Genomic DNA, 27,713 nt, shown 5'->3' on the forward strand with positions numbered 1-27,713 from the left:
GGCCATGTCTGAACTGGGGTGGCAGAGTGGGCTAAAGAACGGTGATGGATTAAACCCAGATCAGTTGACTGGGGATGAGTGCTTGCAATGTTCAACACTCCGTCCATCATTTCCTTTGGTTTTTGCTTCACTAGTCATAGTGGGCACCTTGCACCAGTCCAAACGACCCTTATTGATGATTAGGTTAAAGACAACCATTATTGAAAGTTATCCTAGTGGTAGCTATGGAGAGCAGCCTTCAGGCTAAGTCACGAAGGAATTGAAAGCAGCTTGGTTTACCAGATTATAACCTCCTGAATCACCAAATGAAAAGAGAACCAAACAAGGTATATATAAAATATATGTATTTATTACTAAACACTCTCTACTAACCTCTCTATGAGATTAGAGGACAAGGTACACAATATTATAGCACTAGAACGACAGTAAATAGCACAATACACAGTGGGCTCCAGGGGGAGACAAACCCAAACACTAAGAAAGTGATATATTAACCATGACTTGACTAGACACAGTGCCTAGAGCATGTAGAATCGCTGGGACCCCAAGGAACCACCCAAGGTAGTGACACAGGGTACCCACGGAGGACGTGTGCAGTGTGAGAACACATCCGCGAACTCCGTACAACTCTAAGGGAAAGTTGCAGTTGGAATTTTAAAGATTAAGGAAACTTAGGAGAGGACTTCAAGCAAGCCCTTTGGAACATAGAAGGTTCTAAGGCCAGCACCCTTGAGAGTACCGAGATAACTGTGTTACCTATCCCAGGAGAGCCTGGTGCATAGGGGCCAAGTGATGTCGGAAACGCTTGTTGATTTCAATCGCGTGATGCGAAGAAGTGCTGCTGCCGGGAAGAGGAGAAGTGTCCGGTGTGATCCAAGCCTGGATCGGAGCTGAGAAGAACCTGAAAGCAGAGGGGACAGAGTCTGGGTCACGTCACAGTGACCAGGGGCACGATAGACGAATGCCCACATGGTGTTGGTGTAGGGCCAGAGGTCTATACGAGCCCAGCTCCTTAGGGTCTCTATCCAGTTTTGGTAGTGAGACCATTTTCGCTTCATTCAGTATTTGTGGGAGGGTGGAATCATTTATTGCCTTGGCATAGACCTCCTGGAGACGCGGCGCCAATGCTGTTGCGTACGCCTTATAGAATTCAGATGGGAGACTCGGCCAGGGGTTTTCCCTGTTGCTAATGCTGCTATCGCCTCCCTGATTTCTTCCTGTTCAATCGGGGCACACAGTGTCTCACTTGGTTCAGGCGTGATAGTAGGCAATTGCACTACGGACAGAAACGTTCTCGTTCTACCCCGGTCCAATGTAGTGGTGGCCTTGTAGAGGGTTGTGTAATGTTTGGTCATCTCCATGTGAATTTCTTGCTGGGTATATACTGTGGGGCCACCTGCATGGCGTATGGCATGTATGGGATGTCTGGGTTGTTCCTGGCACAACAGCCAGGCCAGTAGCCTACAAGGCCTGTCTGACAATGCATGCTTGCGTGCCGCGTGTGCTTTGTAGTTGAAGCATCGCAGCCGTTCTAACAGACTGATATGCTCACTTTGTTTCTTGTGAAGTTGCCGAGGGTCTCTCATGCTTGATGCCATTTGGGTTTCGTGGGGTAAGATATCCTGCTCTATTATCCCAGATTTCCCGGGTAAGTTGCTTGCTCATATTGCAGACTAATCCCATGTTGTGTTCCCTAATGGCAACCTTGAATGCTTCCCACTCTATGGATGTGCTGTGTGTGGAGCCAGGGTTGTCTTCAAAGTATTGTGTTGTAACTACTTTTAGTGAGGCGCGAAACGCTGGGTCTTCCAGCGCCGCCGGTTGGAGACGCCAAGTAGGTACCACTGGCGGGCCGGCCTCCCAGCTTAGCTGCCGTATTTGGGGGTTGTGATCAGAATGTGTGCAACCTAGGTAGTCGATAATTTCAATAAGCGTCAGTAGTGAGGGGGAACCTACAATCTGATCCAGCCGCACATGCAGGCTGTTTATGTGGGAGTAGAATGAGTATATGCGCCTGTCTGGGTTTCAGACGCGCCAAATATTAGTCAGAGACCAATGTATAAGCGAGTCGTGCAGGGCCAAAGCATTTGAAGAGGCGGAAGTGTGTGTTAATGGGGGGAAGGAGCGGTCTAAAAGAGTACCAAGCACTGAATTGAAGTCTCCACCCAGCAACCAAGGAAAATCGGTCCAGGGTGCAAGCGCACATGTAAGGTGGCATAGGAAGGCTGGCTGTTCTACATTTGGGGCATATATAGGCCCTATAAGAATAGACTGTATATTTAGGCGGCCTCGTACAAGGACATATCTGCCACCCGGCTCTGTCTCTACCTCTTCTGCTACGAAAGGGGTTCCGGCCCTGATGCATTTTAGCGATCCTCTTGCTTGAATGGAATAATTGGTACTGAACACCTGCCCTAGCCAGTGCCTATGGAGTCTAGAGGCCTCAAGTTGCGTGATCTGCGTCTCTTGTAGTAGCACTATGTTAGGGGCTCTACGCTGCAAATACGAATATATGGGGTAGCGCCTCACTGGGGTGTGAATGCCTCTAACATTCCATGTAATGACATTCGTTTGCGCCATTTGCAGTTGTTTTGTGTCCGGGCGCTGTGCCCTGCTTGCCATTGACTTGCTGACCTATTAGGGATAGAGTTGTGTGAATGTGCCAGCTCTAGGTAGTGTGTGCTTCGGTGCAGGGTGCGTGAGAAGACGTACAAGAGAATAAACAGTAAAACTTGAAGAACATTATCGGAGTGGAACCCCAACAAGGGTCCTCCCAAACCCTGTCGCAGATGCATTCTGCTTCAAACTATTTTTGTTTAAGATGGGGTTGATATGTGCGGTGGTGGCAGTTTTGTGGTGCCCTTGTGGTTTGTCTCTGGTACAGTACAGTAAAGGGGGGTGTACCCTGAAACTGTGTGTATCAGATGATGTCATCTGAGGTCTGTAGTGTCACCTCGGGGAGGCGGGGTGAGTCTAGCATCTTGGGCCACGAATGGGTCTGCTCTTCTTCATTCATGGATTGTATAGACTCAGTGTCTGGGTCTGAACTGTGAGGCTGGTCGCCTATCGCTCCTGCGATCTGTAAGGCCCTCCAGTGCTCTGTGATGATTTGTTCCAGGTTGGGAAGTGTGATCTGTATGGTTGACTGTGTTATAGCTTTATGTTTGTTTCACTTCCTGTGGTTTCTGTCTCTTCGTGCCCTCGCTTTGGCTCTGGGTTCCGGATGTCCTAAGGATAACCCCAGCTCCTCCAGTCAGTTCCACGTTTTTATGGGAGAATCAAAAAAGTGTGTGGATCCCTCTGCCACCACATGAAGCCGGGCTGGGAACAGGAGGGAATAATGCATACTCAGCTCATGGAGACGCTTCTTCACCGACTGTAAGGCGCTTCTGCATCTTTGGACTTGTGCGGTATAGTCCGGGAAGAACATGACGTGGGCATTACATACCGTTATTTCTGGGAATTTACGAGTCTCCTTCAGTATAGCGTCCCTGTCTCTAAAGTTTAATAGCCAGATTAGGAAGGGTCTGGGTCTGTGCTCCCTCGGACCTGGGACTGGCACGGCCCCGAGTCCTATCCGACGCTTCTCCCCACCCCTGTGTGCTTGTTACGTTTAGGGTCTTCACACAGAGTCCTAGGTGGTTGTCAGCACCCTGGTCCCCCCGGGTCAACCCCTGGGAGCCACTCAGCCGGGCAGGCCCGTGGGATCTCGCAGCCCTTCTGCTCACCAGTCAGGAGGGGAAGGTGGGGCGGAGCGGGCCTCTCGCATGCGCCCACGTTCCTGTGGACCTGGGCCCGCTACGACCCCTGGGTCCCACCCTCCGCTTCTCCCCACCCTCCGCTCCTCACCTCCATGTAGTCATTGTGCTTTGGACTCACCCGCGGCACCTCCGGAGGCTGCCTGCTCCGCCATCTCAGACCAGCCCCCAGGAGCCACACATTCAGGTAGGTGCCCTTACTGCGGCCTTCGGTAAGGGGCCTGTTGCTTTCCCGAGGCGGCGATAATGGCTTTGCCTCTGGCTGGTGAGGATGGATTTGCTTGTTTGCTGTGCGTGGATGCTGCCTCTGCTTGGAGGAATTGGCAGGATAATCAGGGCAGACAGCGGAGCAATGTTAAAGTGCGTCCGCCATCTTAGTCGAGGAACTTGATGGAGAGTTTCAGGAAATAAGGGTATGGAATATGCCCAATAGGACCGATTTGGAAGAATGTATTAGTACTTGGCCCACTGTGGTCGACAGCACTTCAAGAACTCTCTGCCAGTATGAAAGGAGTGGGGGCAGAACCAAACCATATGAAGCAAATTGGCATCTAATTGCATTCAGCTGGAACATGCAGCTGCAGCTCCCGGGTATATTTTGTTAATTGGTGCAGGTTTAAGGTAGGCTTAGTTCCGAATATTAAATTGCATATACTTGACATTGGGAGCCACGGGATACTTTGTGTGGATAGTTCAATAGTTTACCCCAGTCCGCATCAAATTGCAGGAAAGCTCTGTACATCCATGTTATCAGTTTGCCGCTAGTCTCAATTTTGTAGAGCATCTGGTACACCTCATGTTGGCTTGGTGCTAGGTGACGGATATGAAATGTGATATTTAATGATTGTTTAAGGTGTTCATAAGAAATAAATTAACCCAGGTGAAGGCTGCAGTCTGCCATAAGGGTTTGCACATCTAGTAGCTCGAAGTGAACAAACAAATCCCCCAATTTTGGGAGGCCTGCAGCATGCCACTGACTGAGCTGCTCTGAGTAAAGCTGTCCTGTGTGAGTGGGGAGGCCTAGCAAGGGCATTGCAGAAATGTGGGGTTCTTCATATTAGTGAGTTTACAGGTTCTAATAAGGCAAGAGAAATTCGTGTGGAATAACCTCGGGAGACACTGGGTAGAATGGTCAGTTAGAAACAATAAGTGGTACAGTAAGCCTGCCTTAGAGGCTTTATAGGTAAACCCTGTCTCATGCAGGGGGCGACCAGAAAGCCACAAAAAACACACTTTGGAAATGTGCGGCTAAATAATAGCATTCTAAGTCCAGAAGGGATAATCCACCCGCAGTCATGGGTAGCTTTGGAATGGAAAGAGCTACCCGGTGCTGCCCCAGCTCTCAAATCAGTCACTGGACGTGTTGAGGTGCCTGAAGAAGGAATGAGGGATGAATAGGGGAAAGTTTGCTAAATAATACAATAAAATAACGGGGGTAGCACCACAATCTTCACTAGGGTCACACGGCCCATTACTGAAAGCAGAAAAGAAGACCAAAAAGCAAACTGGGCTTCGAAGGACCATGCCGCTCTGACCAGATTTCCATCTTGCAAATCAGTGGGGGAATGCCAGATATTAATCACTAGGTATTGAAAAGTAACTGATTCCCTTGTTCAATCTAGAGTCTAATTGTACATAAAGGGAAAACACTACCATATGTTAAAAGAAACACTTCTTACATTATAAAACGTTATCATGTTCTTACATTTTGTTAGTGTAATTTATATCCCAAATATTTTGAGGATTCCTTAAGCACTTTGACATTTAGGGGTGAGTCAGGCCACTGTTTTGGCCTTGGCTCGACTGCAGAACCATTTTAAGACAAGGACAGAGTGGGCAATTGCCCAAGGCACAACTTTCCAAGGGGTCTGGCCCCTGCTTACCCTTCACAAGCACGACCAGCGGCCCATTACAACAGCAGAGTTTCCCAGTGGGGTGGGTACTGCTTGTTAAACCAATTGACAGAGTCTCTTCTGTTTTTCTCCTCCCTGCCGAGACAAATCCACAGGCACACAATACTTTTCGATACTCACAGAGTTCCCATCTTGTCTGCTTTTAGGATTATTGCACCTTGTTCTTCCCTCCCTTATTTGTCTGGTTCTTAGCAACAACCCTTTGAATCATTTGCTGTGGCTCTCCCATCTGATCTCGATTTTACCCTGCTCTTTAATTCTCTTTGATTGGTTGTCTGGGCTCCCAGTTCGGAGATAAATGTAGAGTCACAAACGCACACTCTAATGCTGTAGGACTACAGACAAGTTGTGGGTGCCTCACATCCAGACATTAAGTGTTAAACTGTCGCCACACCATCCGCTCTGCCTCATTCGTTTTTTTTAGCAAGTACAATTTTGTCTCAAACAGAACGTTCTTACTCACAAGCTGAAAAAGAAAACTTTGCTGTGGTATGGGCTTTTGAACATTTCCAGGTCTTCCTGTACTGAATGCCTTTTACACTAGTAAAGGGTCATCAAGCTTTACTGACTATATTTGGCAACTCACAGGCTTAAACGTCTACTCTCATTGAACAATCGTGACTACTGTTACAAGAGTATAATTACACCATTGTGCATCATCCAAGGAAAGATCAGAACCCTGCTGACTACTTTTCCAGCATACCTATACAAGGTCACTGTACTCCCTCTAATATGGCTGAGGCCTATATCAATTACATTGGAAAATCAATCATACCAGCTACCATTTCATTAGCCCAGACTATGACTGCCATGATGGTTACACATTTAAGCCGAATTATATAATTATATATCAGTCGTAGAACCAACACATTCGGCCACTCACCAATGATGGTGAATAACAAAAATACAAACATGTCAAGGATAAACTGTCTATAACTCAGGAAGTGGTTATCCTACAAGGGTTGAGAATTCTAATTCCGGAGTCTGCAACAGAAAATAATCAAAGTGGCCCATGAATGACATTGTGAAATCGTTGTCACAAAACGAGCTCTCAGAGACCTTGTCTGGTTTCCTTATCTTGATGACAGGGTTGAAAAGGAATTCAAGGCCTACCATCTATGCAACTGCCTTTCTAGAACACACCTTGAGCATGTCAGAACTCCCACAGCATGCATGGGAGAGAATAGCCATTAACTTTTTTGGGCCACTCAACAATGAACATATCCTGCTGGTGATTATGGATGAGTATTCACAATTTCCATTAACTGAAGATCTTTCATCTACTACACAAGAACGAGTCAATGAAAGACTAGATGGCATATTTGCGACATGGGGTGCTGAAGTCTGACAATGGCCCGCCTTTCAATAGTAGAGAGTTTATAGATTTCTTGGAGCTTTTGAATATAAAGCATCAGATAAGCACACTGACGCAGATCCTGGACATTGGTGATGACAGTTTCCAGTTGATGAGAACATGATCAGGTCGAACAATTAAAGCGCCAAAAAGATATATTGAAGAAATGTTATTTTATATGGCTATCTATATATTTTGTAACATATCGACATTTTTTATTCAACAGAGGGGGAGATGTAGTGTCTTGCAAGTTAAAAATTATGGCACCTTTTGGCTCCTGAGGGACTACGCAGAACTGTGATGTAAGTGTTAGAGCGGAATTAATTGAAGGCTGTTTTAGAATGTTGAGATCGCAGTTACATGCAGACGAATAAAGATGTATAAAATTAAGCCCCATGTGTAGCTTAGTCATTGGTGGGTACCCTGACTGGGGAAGAAACTACAATACCTTGTATACATGCTCCAATCAACCCCTCCAAGTATTACCTCTGACATCAAAGGTTAATGCTTTGTCCGTAACTTTTGGAGGGGGAGTTTATAACATGTGACAGGCGTCAACATTTTATTTTTGGCAGTTTTACACAACCCAAACAAAAACAGAGTTTAGAACTCTGTTTTTATTTGCACTATGTTATTAAATTGCCAAAGATTAAATGCTTATTGCCTGTTGCCATACATGCCAACAGACCCGATTCAGGCAGATTGCCTCTGCTTCAATATGAGTCAGTGGGGAAAATACATTCTCCAGACAATTTTTTTTTTAATCTCCCACTTGCCTGCTCTAAAATGTTGGAATGTATCCTGTATGGTTATTAAATTGTACTGATAAGGTGAGATATGTTCACAGTGTTGCCATGAGTAAAAATGATAACATTATTAAGTAATATTTTAAAATGGGCCGCATAATTTGCCTTTCTTATCAAGCTCTGCCAAGCATCACACATCTGAGGTTAGACTTACGCAAACTAGTCAATGTCCTCACATTGCCACCTCGTTGTCACACAATTTGGAGTTCCTTGTAAATCACTTTTGATGCACATTCATGTATAAACAACTGTCACACGAGCAACAGTTAGCATTTAGCTGCTGCCAGCAAGCTCTGCCCTCAGGGTCGAGGAGAGGTGGTTGCCAAAACTGCAGGGCTGAGCTGACAATGAATCTGCCTGTGGCAGCAAGGCCCCTAAGCCCCGCTCTTCTTGTGTGATTTGGCTGCATGCTAATGTTCATTTTCAAACTTGGAGATAGTGCTGTAACTTCTGGCCACACTAGCAGTGCCACTCCTTCAGAGCCCAAAAATCTTGTTGCGACACGCAGTCCGTGAATTTAAATCATCTTGAGCCTCTGGAGAATCAGAACCCCCTGGAGGTCAGTCACACCGCATTCAGTCAGTGAAATCTGCAACAGATGGCCTGAGAGTGTAAATGCTTAGTTATGGTTGGGGTTGCAGGGCGTCAAGGGGAGTAGTGGGCAAGAGTTGAGTGTAGGATCATATCAAGCTGGGCAAGGCTGAATTATGTACAACTTCTGACACTGCTTGAGAGTTTTTCTGTACTGCTTTAATCAGCCCTGCTTTGTTGGGGAGATTAGCAGTTCTACCCAGGCTAGTCCTTCTTATGCCTGCACATTCAGAGTTTAGAGGCTTTGCACGAGCCAGCATTGCTGTTCGCTTCTATTTTTTCCAAAGAGTTTTTAGGTCTCGCTGAGCCCAGCGCATGTGCTGGCTCGGAGAGACATTTTGTATGTGGGATTTTTAAAGTGCTGCTGGCTGGCCTAACGCTGGTGTTCACGCGATCGTGCACTCGCGCAGCCGGCCGCCAGCAGCACTTTGAAAACTCGTGTGCGTCATCGCGATCACTTTCGCTTTCAGAGCGATCACGATGACGCACGCACACACACAACTCCCGCTTCTCCCCTCCCCCACCACATTTTGCGTCTCTGGCCGCGCGCCAACGCTTGTTTGACATGCCTTGACCCCTAATTTACTGTTTCCCAGAGTTTGGTTTAACAATTCCAGCACTTCATAAGTGACATCTCTGCCAGACCTGGAACTTTCATCACAAACTTCACTGTGATGCTCAGTGTTCAGAATAGAGGATCAAAATACAAGAATGGAATGTGATATGCCCAAATGCCATAACTGACAGGGTCACACGACATGGACTAATTTGGCAGTGCTCACATTAATGGCTCTGTACCTACACTCCTCCCTTTGCAGGGGCAACACCCCCGCTCTGCACACATGCAAACATTTAGGAAACTTTAGACTTTACTACAGGAGGGATTTATCTAACGCCCGTTGCCTTGCGTTATAACCGAGTTGAAAACTTTAGGAAAGAAACAAAAGTTAACTATACTCACCACTGACTTTCAGGTGCTCTCCCTGCCCCTCAATACAAAGGCCACCTCCCTTAACTGCCGACGTCCCTGTACTTACTTTATCCTGCTCTCCTTTGGAAACCGACCATGCTTTTAACACCGAACAAGTTTTCCACAAACTTACCTTCCTTAGCTCGCTGGTACGGGTCTCATGTTGCAGCTACCCCAGATCAAACGGATCCGTAGCTAACAGTGCCAGGCCTGCCCATGGGAAGCAAATCTGCCCGACTGAAACACGCATGCGCATCGAAGTCAATGACTGCTTTTTTCATGGCGTCCATCTTCAAACGGTATTATTTCCAGCGCAGACCACGTTTTCGTCAACACAAAAGCCCACCTGACCGACATAAAAAAAAGACAAGCAAGTCTACTCCCCGTCTTAGTGCCCATCCTCGCGTGTGCGCACGCGTGTCATCATAGGCATGCGTACTATGTAATTTGTCACAGAAAGGTATTTCTAAGCTCCCCGGTGTTCTGCCCTTTTAGTGGGTATAAGTAGTTTACAATTTGTTATCGCAGATGTATTTTGAAGCTCGCTGTGGCCGCAGTTCCAGTCCCATTCTTCCCTGAATACTTACCTCAAATGATCCGCGTTAGTCTGGCGATGGAGCACTAAACAGACCCTCCAGGACTTCAAGATTTGCAAAAACAAGCATTGAAAATGCAATAGGTCTCGGCTTTGATTAAGTTAAAACCATTTGCTTTGCTAATGGTATTGTATAGCAAAGCAAATGGCTTTAACTTAATAAAAGGCGAGACCTATTGCATTTTTAATGCTTGTGTTACTATGTTGTAATATCGTTTCAATGACCAATGACCTCGCCTTCGGTCTGTGCACACGCCTCCGGTGCGAACTGTCCATCTGTTTTGTAACGTGTGCCAGCACCGGCCTGGGTCCTTATCAAAGGTAGCGCCTAGCGAGTTTATTCCACCCTGATTTCCAGCGTTGGGGTGAAACACCCTTGTTCTGTCCCTTCACAAACCGTTCAGGCTGCGGGGGGCTCTCTTGAAAGGTTCTGGTGGGTTTGGCGCAAACACGGCCCTTTGCTTGCTGCTAAATATAGGCTGACATTTTGGCATCCCTGCACATTCGCGTGTTTTCCTCTGCAGATGTGTTTGGAAGCCAGCAAGCTCCTCGCATGGGGAAGGCCCGAGGTGACCCCTCCTTTCTCCCCAGATCTCTAGTGTGCTTCACAGGGGTAACTTTGCCCAGCTAGAGCGGCGCCAAGACATGTGCAGAAAGGGTGGATGTGCTACTTGTATGATTGGATGAATGTGTGAGTGAGTGAACACATGTTCTCGGCTGCAGCTCACGCAGGCCAGTTCATGACGGTCTGTACGTAAACCCAGACCATGGGCGGCGCAGGCTCAAGGACCACTGGCCGAGACATTAAACTGCAATATTTATTACACCAGTTGTGGTTCAATAAAGGGTAATATTTCGAACGTGTACAGTTTTTTTCCTCCAACAAGCACCAGAAAGAAGCAATGGGGTCACGCCTGTCACAAACTCCTGTGGCTCCCGGGTGAAAAGTATGTCACGAGATTAAGGTGCATTAGGAGAGCTGTGACTGAGTCCAAGCCGGGCTCTCAGCGCCCAGTGCTGTAAAATAGACCCCCAGGGCTGTGCTAATCTGGTAAATGGGTTTAAATTGGCGCCATGTAGTGGTCCCCTGCACTGGAGTTTGCAAGCAGGCTGCAGCGGGCTCCTTATCTCTTGATCCACGTTGGATGCTTGCAGGGCAGTTGTTAGCTGTAAGTGTGCTGCATGGCTAAACACTTTTTTAGGTCTCGCCTGACCCAGCGCATGCTCTGGTCTGGCGAGACTTATTGAGAGGGCTCCAAAAAGTGCTACCAGGCCAGCCTGGAGCTACAGTGCATGTGCGCGGGCGCGCGCGCCACGCTTTACCGCGATTACTTTCACTTTAGCGGCCGCACGGCCGCTTTGCATAATAGGTCTCGCTTTTGGGACCTTATAAGTATTTAGTTATGCAACTCTTGCATGGCTAAACACTTATAAGGTCCCAAAGGTGAGACCTATTGGCTATGCCAATGCTTGTTTCAGTTGTTCTCAGGCCTGTCCTGCTTTCCTCTTCTCCCCTTTCAGAGAGGATATCTGGGATGCATAGGCCAGAGTTCCCGCTCATCCTCTTTTCCACCCAGAGGGTTTATTAATCATTCCCAGAGCAAGCTTGCTTTTTTTTCTTCTTCCTTTCTACTTAATTGGCACTGCTCAGGCCAGTCCACTCTTTCAATTTATATGTTATGCCATTTCCATACATGTGTATCTCTTTGCATTATGTGCATGGACTCACGCATGGGAGACACACTATAAAGCATTAGCTGCAGTTACATTGACAAGACTGGGGGAACAAAATATATATATTTGTGTCTTTTTATATGGATATGTGTATGGACTTCGCCCAAGTAACTAAAGAGTTCTATCATTTTCTGAAATATTTCCCTCAAGAAATATCTAGGGCACCTAACTCATGACGCCTAGTCAGGACTATAAAGCACGGAGTAAAGGCAAATAAAAAATCATACAACATTATACCTGGCATTAATGATTTCCAAACAATATTAGTAACGAGAACATCTAATATTGAAATGTCTTCTGTCTGAGGGACATTATCTAATCATTTAAGAAAGTCAAGTAGTTTACTAAACTTGCATGAGCACTTCGGGCAGGTTGCACCTTTTTAAAAACTGTTTCTTGGCTATTATATCAAAGGGTAATTCTGTGTATCTCATTATATGGACATAAGGGCATAAGGGCTTTGATATGTTTGCACTGAGGTATCACACGAAAGCGTCATACATAAAAATGAAATATCACTCATAAACACACGGAAAACGTTGAAATGTCACACATAAGGAACATGATAACTTGGCAGCTATGCTTATCGCATAATTTAGTCAACCCTATGGCATAATTTGGCCCTCCACTGACGCCTAATTCTGGTGGCCCTGCAGGACCTTTTTACTTGATTAGGCCGGCCGATACTACTTTCTCTCTTCCCCCCCTTCTGTCGCTCGTGTATTGAACAGCAGACAGAAATTACCATTGCCTAGCTTTTAAATGGGCGCAGATGTGTCACACTGGATGCCGAGTTTCCCAACTCAACATGGCCAACCTGATGTGCCTGAAGGAAGTGACACCTTCAACGATTTCCCCACCCACGAAGGTCAATTTGTTGAGTCCGAACAGGTTACAGACACCAAGTTTCCTGCATGTTGTCGCCTGATGATGCGTAGTTAGCTGCAGAGGACAAATTAATATTACTATAATACGAACGCTGCCGCCGAGTTATGATAGATGGGTGTACTTGAATGGTTGGACCACCGAAAAGCTGACGGTCGTCCTCACCTAAGATGGCTGACTTGTTGTGTCAGCTGAGCTGCCTGAACAGCTCCGAAACTTCCCCAACCAACATGGTAGGCCACTCGCATCTGCAGCGGTGCGGAGTCGCAGAGAGACAGCCTGTGGTGCTCTTCTCCCTGGTCCTGTAAGGGGACTCCGGGCACCCTGCACCTCCTGGGGTGGCCTACGGGAAAACCGGGGCTGAAGGTGCCATGGTGGCTGTGTATGTCTGGGAGCAGCAGGAGACCGCTGCAGCGCTGAGCGGTGTGAGCCTGGCACCCGCTTCTGACAGGTGAACAGCTCCCTCTCTTCCCGCCTCATCTTTATCCCTCCAAGAGTCTCCCCTATTTCCCTGATTATATCCCCATGGCAATCTCTTCCTCCTTCCAAGCAGTCTACTCGCAATTGCTTTTTTCTACCCTTTTCTCCGTTCCATTCTGTTTCCATCGATTTCCTGTCATTTCAGTAACATCATCATTTCATCCACTTACACTGTTTATTTTTGGCAACCCCACAATCTTTTCTATATTTTTCTCCATTTCGACTGCCCACAGATCTTCTTTTTGTCTTTCGCTCTTCTCCCTGTCTTTCGCTCTTCTCCCTGTTATGTACACCATTTAATTCTATAACGCAACCTCAATGTTGCCACCTCGGACTGCAGCATCTCTCACCTATTTCCTCTTATTTCCATTTGAACGTGTAGCTTAAAAAATGTCAGTATGCTCACTCCCTTTCACCCACCTTTCCCCAACACCTTAAATCAACTCATTTATGGACCTTCGTTTTCACTAGCGTCCTCTTTTTCTTATACGCTCTGCCTCACCGATTTCTTTTTGCATCCTCATCTACTTCACCATTTTTTCACTTGCACTTCTTTCCACCTGTATTTTTTGATTCATGCTCCTCCCGTTTAATCCTCCCCTCTGTTTCTACATGCACCTGTCGCCTTTTAGACATCCCTCCTTACCGCCTTCTCATTCAGTTATACAGTCTTTCATGCTTCATATTTTACCACAATTTCTATTCTAGTTATTATTACTTTCGTCCTATTGTTTGCTCCTGCTGCCCAGTCAGTTTCAATTTCTCCATTGTGTTTACCCTCTTGTTTATGCTGCAGTCAACGGCGATTTCAAGAACCTCAAATACTGTGATGATTTACTTTAATTTCGGAGAACGTTAGTTATACAGTTGTTGAACGAAGTGTTGTATGCAAATTATAATTTGGCACATCTAGTCAACAAGTTCTAGCACGAGCACTATGATTGTATAATATAAAACTATAGATACAATTGTGGATAGCTCTTCTGAATTCGGTGTATTTTGTTCTCTGTATACAGTAAACTATACTCTGCCGCCTACACCCTCTTTGCATAAGAATCCATTTGCAAAACTTGCTGTTGGGCTAGTGGAAGTTCAAACCTTCGAAAGGCAACAGATAGTTTTATAAATGGGTAACAATTAGTTATGCTAATTTTTTTTGCCTATCGGTTCTAAGTGGTATCAGTTAGACTAGAGTAAAGCTCGAGTTGCCTCTGATGTCATTCAGAGCGCCAGGTTAAAAACATCACTGTAATTCCTTTGTGACGCAGCAACAGTTGTTCTGTGACCCCCCTGTTGTTGTGTGATAGCAGTGAATTACTGGATTTAGAATATGAGAGCCACGCCTAGTGCATAGAATTATAGATGGGTAACAGTGAGCTACGGGGAGGTCAGCATCCCTGTTACTAACAGTACCCATCTGTTATTCTATGTAAATGATAGAGGCTTGCTGTGGCACAAACCATAAAAATGTAATTATCATTGGACCTAAAATTGACATTTACACCGCCATGGATATAAAACACATCGACAAATAGTATGTTTTCGTAGATTGAACAAGCCCTCCCCGTTCTCGAAATTTAAAAAAAATAGCTTTCCTATTTCATTTTTACTTTCTGGTACAGCTCTGTCTCCTCCCTCAATGGGAAATTAAGGAGATTTGCCAGCTTTGTTGCTGTTGTGGCTCTGTGCAGATATGAATGTTAATCAAAAATTTGTCATGACTCATTTTGGGATAATCCACTTGGCTTCAAAAAAGCCATTTTTACAATTGCTTTAATGTGATTTTCCTCCCAGGACTATGCTTTTTGTTGAAGAATGTTCACTCCATCCCTGTGAATATAATTTTCATGTTCACTTAAATATTTGTATTAGTTTAATATACAGTGCCTGTGTGTCAGTTTGTGGCCACTTCAAAGCAGGTATTATCTCTGAGCAGTTTATTTTTTGGGTAATTTTGCAGTGAGCTGTTTTTATAATGGACTGATGTTACTTGAGTGCATCTGGCAAAATGTTTTAGGCATTTTTGATACATAATTACTGAATTCTTTTGACGTTTTGATGTACTGTTTTCACAATAGAGCAAACAGAGAAACCGCACTCTAGCAAACAAGCATTTGCAATGCAATAGGTCTCGCATTTACACGAGTTTAAGCTATTGGCATTGTAAACGACAATGCCTTTTATTTGTGTTAAAAAAATAAAAGGCATTGTCATTTGCAATGTCAATAGCTCAAACTCGCGTAAATGCGAGACCTATTGCATTGCAAATGCTTGTTATAAGGCTTGGATTGGCATGGCCAGTGGCAGCAGTTAATCTATCCTGTGATCTTTATTAACTCACTGATTCTCCTTGTCATGTACCCACCGCTCCTTCTTGTGTAAAGTAAGTGTTGTTCATATAAATGCCTCTAATAATAATAGGTAGTGTTCATGCTTGCTAAAACGCCCTAAAATAAATCGAGCTGTAGGATGGAGCATGTAAACGTAAAACACGAGGGCTGTCTGGAGTGTCCCAAGACAAACTTACTAAAAAGTTATTAGTGCGTGTATTAAAGTCCCTAAATTTTTCTCTGCATGTATTTCGTTCTTAAAACCCTCCAATCGGCGAATCAAATGTGTGTTTAAAAGCAGAACCGGAACCTGTTTTGCAACTTGCATCCGTAAGGATGCCTAGTATTGTTTCTGTCCTGGCGCCTGTTATCTGTTCTACCAGGGAAATCTACCGTGCAGTAAGGGAGTTTGAGGAGCGGGTGAGTGAGGGGGATCTAAACCTGATATGCGAGTGGCATGCTCTAAAAGAAAATATCCTTCGAGCTGCCCATGTTAGCAGTTCTGTAATGAGCGGGTAAAATGGTTTGGAGTCTTAGCGTGGGCACACGATCCTGTGCTCTTTTGCAACTCACTGATTCTCAATGTCACTCACAAAATGCGCAGTCGTGTGTAAAGTCGTGTGTGCCACAGAAACTCCATGGGGCAGATTTACAAGCCCCTCTCCAGGACATTAGACAACCAGCAGAAATCCCACAAAATCATCTTGTTTTAAGAAACATACACTCTCTCCGAGAAAATCTCCGAAAGATATATATGTGTTTGAACTGGCATAGCGCTAACCGAGCTGAGGAGCAACGAAGCATTCTATTTAGCAATAAAGTGGCGCTATGTTGGATAAAATGTTTGCTTTGGCTGCCACCCCAATACATAAGGGGTTGCAGAGTTTCTGTTGCCTACAGATATCCGGTAACTGCTTTGGAAATCCCTAAATGTGAGGCATATGTGACAGCAGTCACTGACAACCACATCTGAACTCCCGCGAGATAACAGAGTGATTTATGACATCCTTCCAAGGATGAAAACCCTTGATTTCGCATCTGATTTCATAACACACGAGTACAATGTTGTAATCTAGTGTTGCAATGTGTGACCTGCAGCCTCGTGCTTCTGATCACCTGTAATGTGGGAAAGGTAATGAGTGGGCTGGAATTGAGTGCTGGCTCACCCCCTAGGCCTGTGCATTGTGATATTAATTAGAGAGTCAATAACCTCTAATAAGCATTGCCTGGGATATAATTGTATATTGCCCTGCTAACCCTTTTTGTGTTCTGACAGTCTGGACAATGAAGAGATGAGCTTGCAGCAAATCTTTCGAGGCAGGAACCTGATCATTTCCGTTTTGCACACAATGCAGCCATTAGTGCAGTGTTATTGTGCGTCATGACGCCTCTGATGGGTTCTCCACGTTCGTGACAATAATTAATGAAAACGATGTGTGGACCAACCAGCAAGAAGGCGCTTCTGTTTGTGACAATGGTCGGCACGTGGGCATGCTCAAAACATAGCGAAACTGTATTGTTTTTTGTTTTAAATGAAAGGATTATGTTTCCTTGTCTGCACTGCAGTCAGAGTGCACGTGTCGCTGCAAGTGTCACAGCCTTCTGTGGTGAAATGCAGAGCCACCTGCAACAGAAGAGAGGCCTGAGAGGAGGAGAAGAAAAGGAAGGGCCAGTGGTAGGGAGAAAGCGATATATGTGGTAGAAAAGTAGCGGGGGGTCTTCGGGAACAGTTTACGAAACAATAACATTACCCGGTTGATTGGGAATCTCTGTATTATATCTGAACGTGAAAGAGACGGGCATAGAAAGATGGCTAGACAGGAGCGTATGACGGTGGAGAAGGAAAGTTATAGACCGAAACAAAGAGAAAATGTGTGGAGAACATGAGTAAAAAGAAGGATGCTGAGGGTAAGATAAAAATATGGAAAGGTGTAGAAACCTAACCTTACGATAAGGATAAGATAAGGAAAGGCGTGGAGTAGAAACATGATGGAAGGAGTGCGTGGAAATCAAGGAAAAAAGAATGACGGGGAGAAACTGACCGCAAGAGAGAAACAGGTGGGAGTGACAAAAGAGTCACAGAGGCGAATATGAGGCTAAGTAGAAGAAACGTCTGAGAGTGGAAAACGCGAAGGGTTAAAGATGAGAAATAAAGACGGGGAGCGAGAAGTACGTAAAGAACAGAACAGGTTTACATTAGAACAAGCGGCCGTGCGGCCGCGAAAGTGAAAGTAATCATTTCGCGGCCGCTTTGATGTTCTCAGTGGCCGCGCGGCTCACTGAGGACATCAAAGCGGCCGCGAAATGATCACGCAGGCTGCCAAATGGTGCGCGCGCCCGGCGCACATGCACTGTAGTTGGTGGCCTGAAAGCACTGGTTTGCACTTCCAAATCCCCCTTTTACAAAAGCTCTCGCGAGAGCAGCGCTAAAGCGCTGGCTCAGGCGAGACCTAAAAAGCCCTAGGAAATGTGATCCCCCCTAAAGAATAATGCCTACGCCAGCCCTAAAAAAATCGAGACCTATTGGCTATGCAAAGCGGCCGTGCGGCCGCGAAAGTGATCGCGATTGCGATCAAACAACAACAAAGCGGCCGTCGGCCGCGAAAGTGAAAGTATTCGCGGTAAAAGCGGCGCGCGCGCCCGCGCACATGCACTGTAGCTCTAGGCTGGCCTGGTAGCACTTTTTGGAGCCCTCTCAATAAGTCTCGCCAGACCAGCGCATGCGCTGGGTCAGGCGAGACCTAAACACTGGGGTAGCAGGCGAGCCATCAATGAAATGTCATGTCTCGATTAAAATACAGGCCCTACTGCGCAAATGTGAAAACATATTTAAAGGTGGAACTTTAAGTTTGTAAAATAAAACGTTGTCAGTAAAGGTCTAATAATTAATAAGAACTTGAAGAAGTAGGTTTTTAAAACATGGTAGTTACAGTAGGTTGTGGAGTTAAGGGGGAGAGATAAGCCATGGAATGGCGAGTTCACATGTTAAAATTAATTAGAGTTTTGAAGACCAGCGGTATTCATCCACATTTGCCACCCAAACTGTGAAAAGTTCTGGATAAAAGCAGGAAGATGACTTGAAGTAATAGGAGTGCCACAGCGAAGCGGTTCTGACAATCGCAGATTAACTGATAGTATAGCATAATAGCCCAGTTTACTGGTCGAGGCCATTTTGTGGCAACAAGCTAGTGCTTCTAAGCTATTCTACCCATACATGCTTCCAGGTGGCTTACACCTCTTCAAAAATGTTTACAGTTCGCCTTCCACCAGCACAGCCTATCACGCCATCTTCGAGTTAAATCATTGATGCCAATTCACAGTAGCCCGGGCTGTTAATGATTAATCCGTGTAAGCATGGGAATGTTCTGACATTCCTCAGGCTACTATTGTGTGTGTTGGGAGTAGAACCACTTTTTGACCAGGACACTAAACTAGTCCAATCATCTGAGCCAGTGAGATTACTTATTTTATCTGTTTTGAACCCCTTGTTAGGCATGTCTCCTGACCCAGGGACGTAACGCAGGCCTCTGAAGCGGAAGGGGTGGTCCCAACCCTCCAGGTGGCCCAGAGCCAAACAAAGGGGCCCGATTTAGCCCATGGACAGAGACTATCTGTGCGGTAGGGAGACTCTGGGATTCGGGGATTCTCTCATTCTGCAGGCTGGTCCCTTCATTTTGCGTTAACTCACTGCCAGGCCCCTCGTACACTTCTGCCCATTCTCTTCCACCTCCGTTCTATTGGCTGCTGTGTCCGGGATCGGAAATGCTGTTCCCTGCCAAAAGTTGACTCTTCACGAACGAGTCGGAGACCAATGCTATTTTTCAATTTTTAGCGTGTTAATTTTTCCATGTATCACTGTTATTGTTTTGCTATATCATACATGTCTTTGGAAGTCAGGTGAGCAAGGCTAGACATTCTGGGAGTCTGTGGAGCAATTCAGAGTTATTTCTGTCGAGCAGTGCTTGTCTTGTGCCAGTTCCTCCAAGACTGCTGCCTCGAGGGCGTTTAAAGCCAGCTTTGTAGCCAGAACGCCAAGCAGTGGCTTTTAGAATAACTGATGCCAAGGTCCCCGCGTTCTTCATCAGATAGTTAGTTTTTCATGCAGACCGTGCTACCCTGGTATCGACTAGGGCAGTGGTTTTTAACCTGTGGTCTGGGAACCACTTGGAGTCCGCGAAGCCTACTATGGGGGTCCACAACTGCTTAGACAATTATAATATATTAACAGATTAATATAGTGGGTATATATATATATAGTTGCAAAATGTACAATTGAACATTTTAAAACGTTCTGTAAATGTGCAGGACTTAATTTATGGAAGCTTAAAATTATGGCAGTATCATCTGATTGGTGCGTGTGAGTAGTGTAAGTGCATCAAACAGAATATAGCATGGACACTGAGTGGCCTCAATTGAATTTAGAAAAGCTTCAACCTTCCCATTCAAATTTTTTATTTTTTTATTATTTGTCTGTGAATTAAATACAATATTTCACCATTTGTATACTTGTTTGATGAATGCTTGTTTCTGTATTTTTAAATTATTATTTTGACAGTTCAAAATAGCGAAATTCTTAGGCCGGTGCCCCCTTGCTTCCAGTAATTACTCAGTTGGGGGTCCTCTGTTTCCAATAACGATTTAGTGGGGGTTCCTAGGTTCCAGCAATGATTATGTGGGGCTCCGTAGGAGTCAAAAGATAAAGAACCCTGCACTAGGGTGCCAGTCTTTGGCTAATGACTGTACTGCATCTGTTTCTTCACAAGCACCTGCTTGGTGTAGTTGTACAATGCACCCCTTCTGTATCTAGGTCTCGAGAGGTTCATATGAGTTTGAAGGTGCAGGCAGAAGGTTCATGACTTAAAGGTATATGAACCCTGCTAAGTTGCTCTTGGTTGAAACAGTTACCACGTTATCTTATGTTAATTTAATATATGAGCAGGAAACAGTTACCAATAATTATCCTGATGCTACAAGCAAAAATTACCTCAGGGGACTGTATAAAGGCAATAGTACTGCACCCCTCGAAGAGGAAAGTTTTCAATTGTTTTCTAAAATTAAGATGCTGTTTTATCTGTTTAACAGAGACGGCTAAAGGCTCACAGCCACAGTGTGTTTTCTTAAACGGTGCAATGACAACTTATGGTATGCAATTGAGTGGACAGCACAAGAAGGCATATACAAATGGAATTGGCCCTGGACGTACTTTGGGCCAAGTTTATGGCTTGATGATTTTGACAGAATGACTCAAAGTGGATATGATTTTTCACTTGAAGACAATGATGTGCACATCTGTAAGGGATGACGTGAACACTTCTTCCTACTCCATAGATATTACAGATAGCCAAGTTCTGGAGTGATTGCAACTTGGTTAAACCATTTCACTGGGGCCTCCAGAAGGAGGCTATTGCAACAGTCATGTCTAGAGAGAATGATAGCTGGGGTCACCATCTTCCGGCAGTCAGTAGGCAGAAGAGGAAACATTTGTTCAAGAATCTTACATTGAAAAAAGCAAGAAGAAATTGTCTTATTGACTCGTATAGAGAAGGAGTTTGTCATCAAGATGAATGCCAAGGTTTTCAATGACCTACCTGGAGCAGGGGATGGACCTAAGGTTAAAATTGTAGTAAAATGGTGGTTCACATCTCTTCCAAGCAAGAAAGGACACAGCTTTTGAGGTCAGTTTTTTTCTTTTCCTTTCATTTTTTCCAGTGCATTTGATAGGAAGACCATATCATGATCATGCACTAGTGTTTTTTATGGGTAATTGAAATTTGCTCTTATATTTTCAATGTAGTTGTAAATCCTTATTTAGTGGTCAACAACTGGTTTCCTTTCTTCAGCTTATGTGGAGAACTCTATTGCAGCAGCCACAATTTCCACTGGTTTCTTGGAAATCTGGCGGGACTCCCAATGTATTCAAACTACCAATCTTGCCCTACATACACCTACGGAGCAACTGAACGTGTCACTTACATGCACATTCACATAGCCACATGAATAATTTACTTGCTCGGTGAGCGAGCCCCAAAGCAATCTGAAAATACACTAATATTCTAGCACTCGAGTTGGAAGAGTGAAAAAGTCTGCCCTCAACAGTAGTTTGAAAAATATTGTTTTCAGGATGAACATAGATTTTTACATTTTATTTTGCAGGTGGACATTGACTGGGCGTCCGTGTCGTTTCAATACATGAACAATTCTGCCCTGATAGGAATGTACATTGGGATGTACACTAGTGATTGATATATTCATGCTAAAACAACTATATACAAGTTCTTGCAAAGATGTTAGTGCAAAAATCAATAATTTCATCAACTGGGACAAACATATAATGCTTTTATTTCTTCACCTTATCTATCCATAATGCATGTTCTAATACAGACTTCCTCAAGTTGAACTGTCTGATGCCGTCCCATTGTGCTCTGACCATTCTGCTTATAACAAACATGAGCTGCAACTGTGGGATGCTGAGCACTGGCTGTCTTTTAAAGGCTTACACTTTCACAGAGACTGCGGGACAGCACCAGAGCATGTGTTGGACACAAATACCTTAGCATACTATTTCAGTAGTTTTCCTGAAGCCTTTGTGACTACACAGACTTGTTTTGGGGTCTCAGACAGCGCATGCACTGTCTCTTCGAGATTATTGTTATCTTACAGTGGGCTTAGAGCCTGCCCCTTACCCACCCATTGGTTGTCTCAATCTCACTTCTCTGCTTTTTATTGGTTAGTTGCTGTAGGCGTCCTTCTTCTTTGTGTGTTTATCTCACCCCAGAAGAATGGATCCATTACTTTTGTCCCTCCACTGCGCACTTTTTAGGCGCAACTTTTTTCATTGTATGTAAGCACTCAACCAGAGAGCGTCTTTTTCAGCAGACTTGTGTACTTCCCTACCCCCCACCAATACGCTACTGTAGTGGACGGTGGAAGATGACAGTGAGGGCGGATGGGGCACTGGGTGCCACCTTTAGGAGAGCCAGGAGTGAAGTAATGAAGTCACCAAAGTCGAAGTAAGAAGCAGAAGAGGATTTTATTTGTAGCAGGGACTGCGCAGCAGCCAAGACAGGAGAGGACATCTATCAACTTATAATATAGCATTCAAACAGTAAGTTCCAAGTTCTGTTGTGGAATGCACACGCACAAGGGAACCATGAGGAGTGAGCATTCCACAACAGAGAAGCGTAATAAGTAAAACCACTACATTATACCCCACCTCTAAATGTTTTTTTATAAAGGACACAATAACAAGCCCAAACAAAAATGGAAACACTGGAAGGGAAAAAAGGAGAGGAAGGGCAAAGGTCCCCGGGGAGGACAAACAGGAAAAAAAGGCACAGAAGAGAATAAAAAGAACGAGATTAGCAGAACCTCACAGGAATAGAACGACGTCTATTGCTCCTATGCAATTCAGACGGAGAAAGAATATCTGAGAGTTTATCATTCGGCAACTCAGCCGAATTGCTACAGGGACGTCTGACGGAAGCATGTCCACTCAATTTAACAATCCAGGACATGTTCCACAAATGTTTGTTGTTCACCCTAACAGTATTTTCACAAACCTTGTCTACAACCATGGGCTCAGAGAACTTAGCATCTCCCTTCTTGCTGTGGACCGGAATCTTCACACGCACAGTGTCCCCAAAGGCAAATGTCTGGGGGACCCTTCTTTTCCTAGCATTAAAGTAACACTTTGGCGCAGCTGTGCTTTGGAGATATTTTCCCCGACGAGGTCGTCCACACCCTCAATGGCATTCATCTTCACCCATTTAGCCATCCAACCAGGACAAACCTTGGAAGAAGGCTTCCTCCCTCACAATAATTCAAAAGGGGAAACCTGGGTTGATGAATGGGGGGTGGTGCGGTAAAACCACAGCATACAGCGCACAGCATTCTGAACAATACACTTGCTAGCTACAGCCCATTATACACAGTTGTCTAAGACCCTGTTTATTCGCTCCACAAGACCATTCGTTTGTGGATGATAAAGAGAACTCTTGCAGGGATCAATACCACCCTGTGCTAAATAGTCTTGGAATTCCTGACTGACAAACTGCACATCGTTGTCAGATACAATGGTGGAGGGGAAACCCTCCCGCAAGAAAACACCTTTAAGGAAATTGATAACATTTTTGGAATTTGGTTCACCAAAGAAACTAACCTCTGGCCACTTGCAATAGTAATCAATGGCAACAACAGCAAAAAGTGAAGAAGGAGGAAGAATGTTGAATGGACCTATTAAATCAATGCCAACTTTCTCCCAGGGCCTAGCTGGAAGTTCAATGGGTAGGAGGGGAGGAGTCCTTACCTTAAAACCTTTTTTAGCATTCAAGCACACAACACACTCTCCCACAAAAGCATTGATATCTTTGTCCATAAGGGGCCATCAAAAAAATTCAACACTGGACCCAGCAATACTCTTGAAGCATACCCCAAAGTGTTCTCCGCACCGTCTTTAGTCTGAGGGAGAATTGCGCCCAACCCAACACCGCTGGCATCAACGGTGATGGTGCACCCGACATTGGGATCAAAAGCTTTTAGAATATTTGGGCCAACTACTTGGGATTTGATCCATTAAAACACTACCTGACAGGGATCGCCCTAGACGAAAGCAACACTTTTCTTTAACATGTTGGTGGGGGGTTGGATCTTCGATGCATATTCAGGCACAAACCGGGAATAGAACTCACAGAGACCAATGAACGATTTGAGGCCAACCTTATCAGTGGGTGCTGTGCTATCAGCTATGGCCTTCACCAGACCGGGCCTGGGTTCCACCCTTTGTTCAGAAAAAACATGTCCCAGGTATTCCACTTTCTTTTCTAAGAAGAGACACTTTTCCTTTTTGTGAACGACACTCTTCTCCTGCATGATTTCCAGAACATGAAACAAGGTTTCAACATGTTGTTCCCTGGATTCACCATAGATCAAGACATTGTCCTGAAAAACAGCAACGCCCTTGACCCCCTTCAGCATGCGGCACACAATCCTCCGAAAGACCGCCACCGCAGAGGCAAGGCCAAACAGCATTCTGCTGTATTGGAAAGTTCTAATAGGCGACACAAACACCATGAGATGCCTTGAAGAAGGGTCCAAGACAACCTGTTGGTAAGCTGACGCTAGGTCCAGTTTGCTGAACCACTTGGAACCGTTAATCATGGTCAGCCATTCCGAAATCTTAGGAAGAGGGTGGGAGTCAATACAGATATTTTTATTGAGACTGCGTAAGTCAACACAAATGTGAAGATCTCCATTCTTCTTCCTAGCCACGACCAAAGGGAGAAAGCTACAAAGACTACTCTATAGGCTCAATTAAGTCTTTCTCAAACAAGTCATTTAACTCGTGTTCAAGCGATCCTTGACACTAAAGGGAACACTCCTAAGCCTGTGCTTAACAGGAATGGCTTGATCTTTAACCCTAATCTGATGAGTAACACCCTTGATCTGTCCCAAACCTTCACCAAACACAGAGGGAAAACGTCGAAAGACATTTTCAGTATTGTGATTGGAGGAAACAATTGAGACCTGTTCTTTTGTTCCGGGCCTAAGAACCATCTGAAAAAGCCCTTGATAGAAACACCCCAGAATCGACAACCTCTTGATAGCCATATACACCTTCACGAGGATCTTCCTACCTGTAAATTCTAGAATGTCCTTGAAGAACCATCCAACTCTATCCTTCGCCCCTCATAACAAACAGGAGCCCTGTTGGGAGGTTCCAAAGGATGAGAACCCCACACCTCGTCAAACATTTCCTGGGTGATCATGGTTATTCTTGCGCTGGAATCCACCAACAGACACACCGTTTTATCACCAATACCAATTTTTACGTAAGGTTCAACGCATTCGGAGGTGTCACACACGACAACAGACTTCTCACTTACCACCATAACCATATCTCTCAGCTCATCCTAATTTACTGGGTCAGCACGTTCCACATCAGACACATTCACACCAGAATGAGAATTGACCTGGCATTTGCCAACCTGAGGAGCAAAACCACCCTGCTTACTGCTATGACAGACTTTGGCAAAATGCCCCAACTTACCACAGGACCTGCAAGTAACATTTTTGTCCGGGCACCCTCTACCCTCTTTGGCATGATAGGGGTTGCCACAACAAAAACACATCTTAGTCTGTTTGATGAAAGAACTCTCAGAACATGGGGCCACATAGCTTTTAAAATTCTTAGGCCTAACCGCCCCCACCAGTTCATTCGACTTGTCTTCTAGCTCCTTAACAGAAGCTTTGGAGAGCTCGATGCTCTTCGCTGTACGAATAGTCTCTTCGAGGGACGGATTACCCATGGATAACAGTTTCTGCTGGATAGCATTGTTCGAACACTTACATATGTACTGGTCTCTGACCAATTTATTTGAAAACACCTCAAACTGTCAATCTGCGCTCAATTTACAGAGAGCAGACACAAAAGCATCTCCATCCTCTCCAGATCTTGCTCCCTTTTGAAGAACTTGTGTTTAATGACAAACAAGCTGGGCTGAATGTCAGAGCGCAATTCTAATTTCTTTACAGCCTCAACATATTCATCGGTGTCTTCCTCATCTTGTGCTCGTAGCAAAGGTGGCAAGTGTTTGAACACTGACCTACCCTCGAAACCTAGGGAGTAAAGAAGTAGATATTTTTTTTCTTTCCGTCCTATAACGAGATGCTCCAATAGCTCCCAAGTAAGTCACAAAGGCATCATACCAGTTTTTCCATGTTATGGGCGGGTTTCCATGCACCTCGAGAAAAGGCGGAGGAGGAAACGCAAACTGCATAGTTAAAAGTGATATGAATCTGTCTGAGCTGACACAATATCAGAATAGTCTATAAAAGGGAACTACACCACCAGAATGTAGGTGATTGTTAGAGAAAGAAAACAAAAGAGCAAAGAAAGCAAAACACTCCAAAAAACAAAGACTTGCTGAGGTGTGCTTGCCACCATGAGATGTGCGCACTAGTGTGAAGGCAAACAAGGTGTGCGCGCCACAGTGAGCGAGTTCTCACATGAAAAGTAGTAGAGCTGGCACCCACACTGCTGCCAGAGAGAGATCTGCACTATGCTAGTGCACAAGTATGACACACGAGGTGTGCATGTCACCATTGAGCTGCGTGCCGACTTATTACAGCCAGAGATTTAAAAACAAATAAGTGGCAAGTAGGGTGTGCGTGTCACCGTTGTGGGAAACAAAGATGCAGCTCGAGCTGTACGTGATGCACAAGGTGTGCGCATCACCATAGTCGGTAAAAGCTTGCCGGCTGAAGCACAGGTGATGCAGCTCTGGCGGCGAGTGACACGCAAGCTGTGCACGTCACCAAAGTCAGAAGTGGCTTGCCGGCTGCAGCGCAACAGATACAGTGTTGAAAGGAACACACGTTAAAAGATGAATGACACGCAAGGTGTGCGTGTCACTGTGGTAGGTTTCGCCCCTCACGTTCCTGACGGTACTCAGATTGACTGGCTGAAACGCAACAGTGATCACATAGAAAGAGCCACTTCGAAGTGCCCACAACGCTTATTACGTTGCGCGCGTAATGTGCGTAGTGACATCGCACGTTAGCTCCTTCGCCTGGCCCTTGTCCTGATGAGCGCCTGATGCTGAAATGGCGCTTTGCGTGACGCAGCGTAGCGTCGGAAATGCCTACTTCAGATTAGCCGCATGTTGGACTGCTGCATTAGGGGGTGGGGGGCAAGCCCAAAAAACAGTACCTTTGAACGTTTGCACCAGGTAGGCCAATAAATCTGCGCCGTGTCTCACAAGAAATGATGTAGGGACCCACAGCTCAGTGTCGCGATCTGCGGAGGTCCGGAATGAGTTAGGAAGAAACTCAACACGCCGTTCTTGGAGTGCATTCATGGGTTCTACAGTCCCTGCTGCTCGTCGCCATCACAGTTGTAGTTATGAAGTCACCAAAGTCGAAGTAAGAAGCAGAAGATGACTTTATTTGTAGCAGGGACAGCGCAGCAGCCAAGACAGGAGAGGACTCCAATCAACTGATGACAAAGCATTCAAACAGTAAGTTCCAAGTTCTGTTGTGGAATGAACACGCGCAAGGGAACCATGAGGAGTGAGCATTCCACAACCGAGAAGCGCAATAAGCAAAATGACTACAAGCAGGTATTTCGGGATTCAGGTTGGCCCTGCTGCTTCCTAAACCCAGTATGTTTGCTGGAAAAGGGGGAGCCAGGAGTATGTGAGGTACTGTCATTATACCAACAATCTTGCTCGCAGTGTGAGCTACCAGTTTGCTGGTTTGTTGAAGGGTCATCGTTGGCGCATACAGCACTGTGTGGCAGTG

General features: G+C 45.3%; 1 protein-coding gene across 1 annotated transcript in view; it reads left to right on the forward strand.

The window, feature by feature from the left end:
- The first annotated feature begins 12,622 nt into the window (after positions 1-12,622).
- Positions 12,623-27,713, forward strand: part of B4GALT3 (beta-1,4-galactosyltransferase 3) — a 311,808-nt gene continuing 296,717 nt past the window's right edge. The window contains exon 1 of the mRNA XM_085639731.1: positions 12,623-13,057. The gene's annotated coding sequence lies outside the window, so the exon portion shown is untranslated. The remainder of the gene's footprint in view (positions 13,058-27,713) is intronic.

Source organism: Triturus cristatus, chromosome 12, assembly GCF_964204655.1.
Source record: "Triturus cristatus chromosome 12, aTriCri1.1, whole genome shotgun sequence".
NCBI classification, from domain to species: domain Eukaryota; kingdom Metazoa; phylum Chordata; class Amphibia; order Caudata; family Salamandridae; genus Triturus; species Triturus cristatus.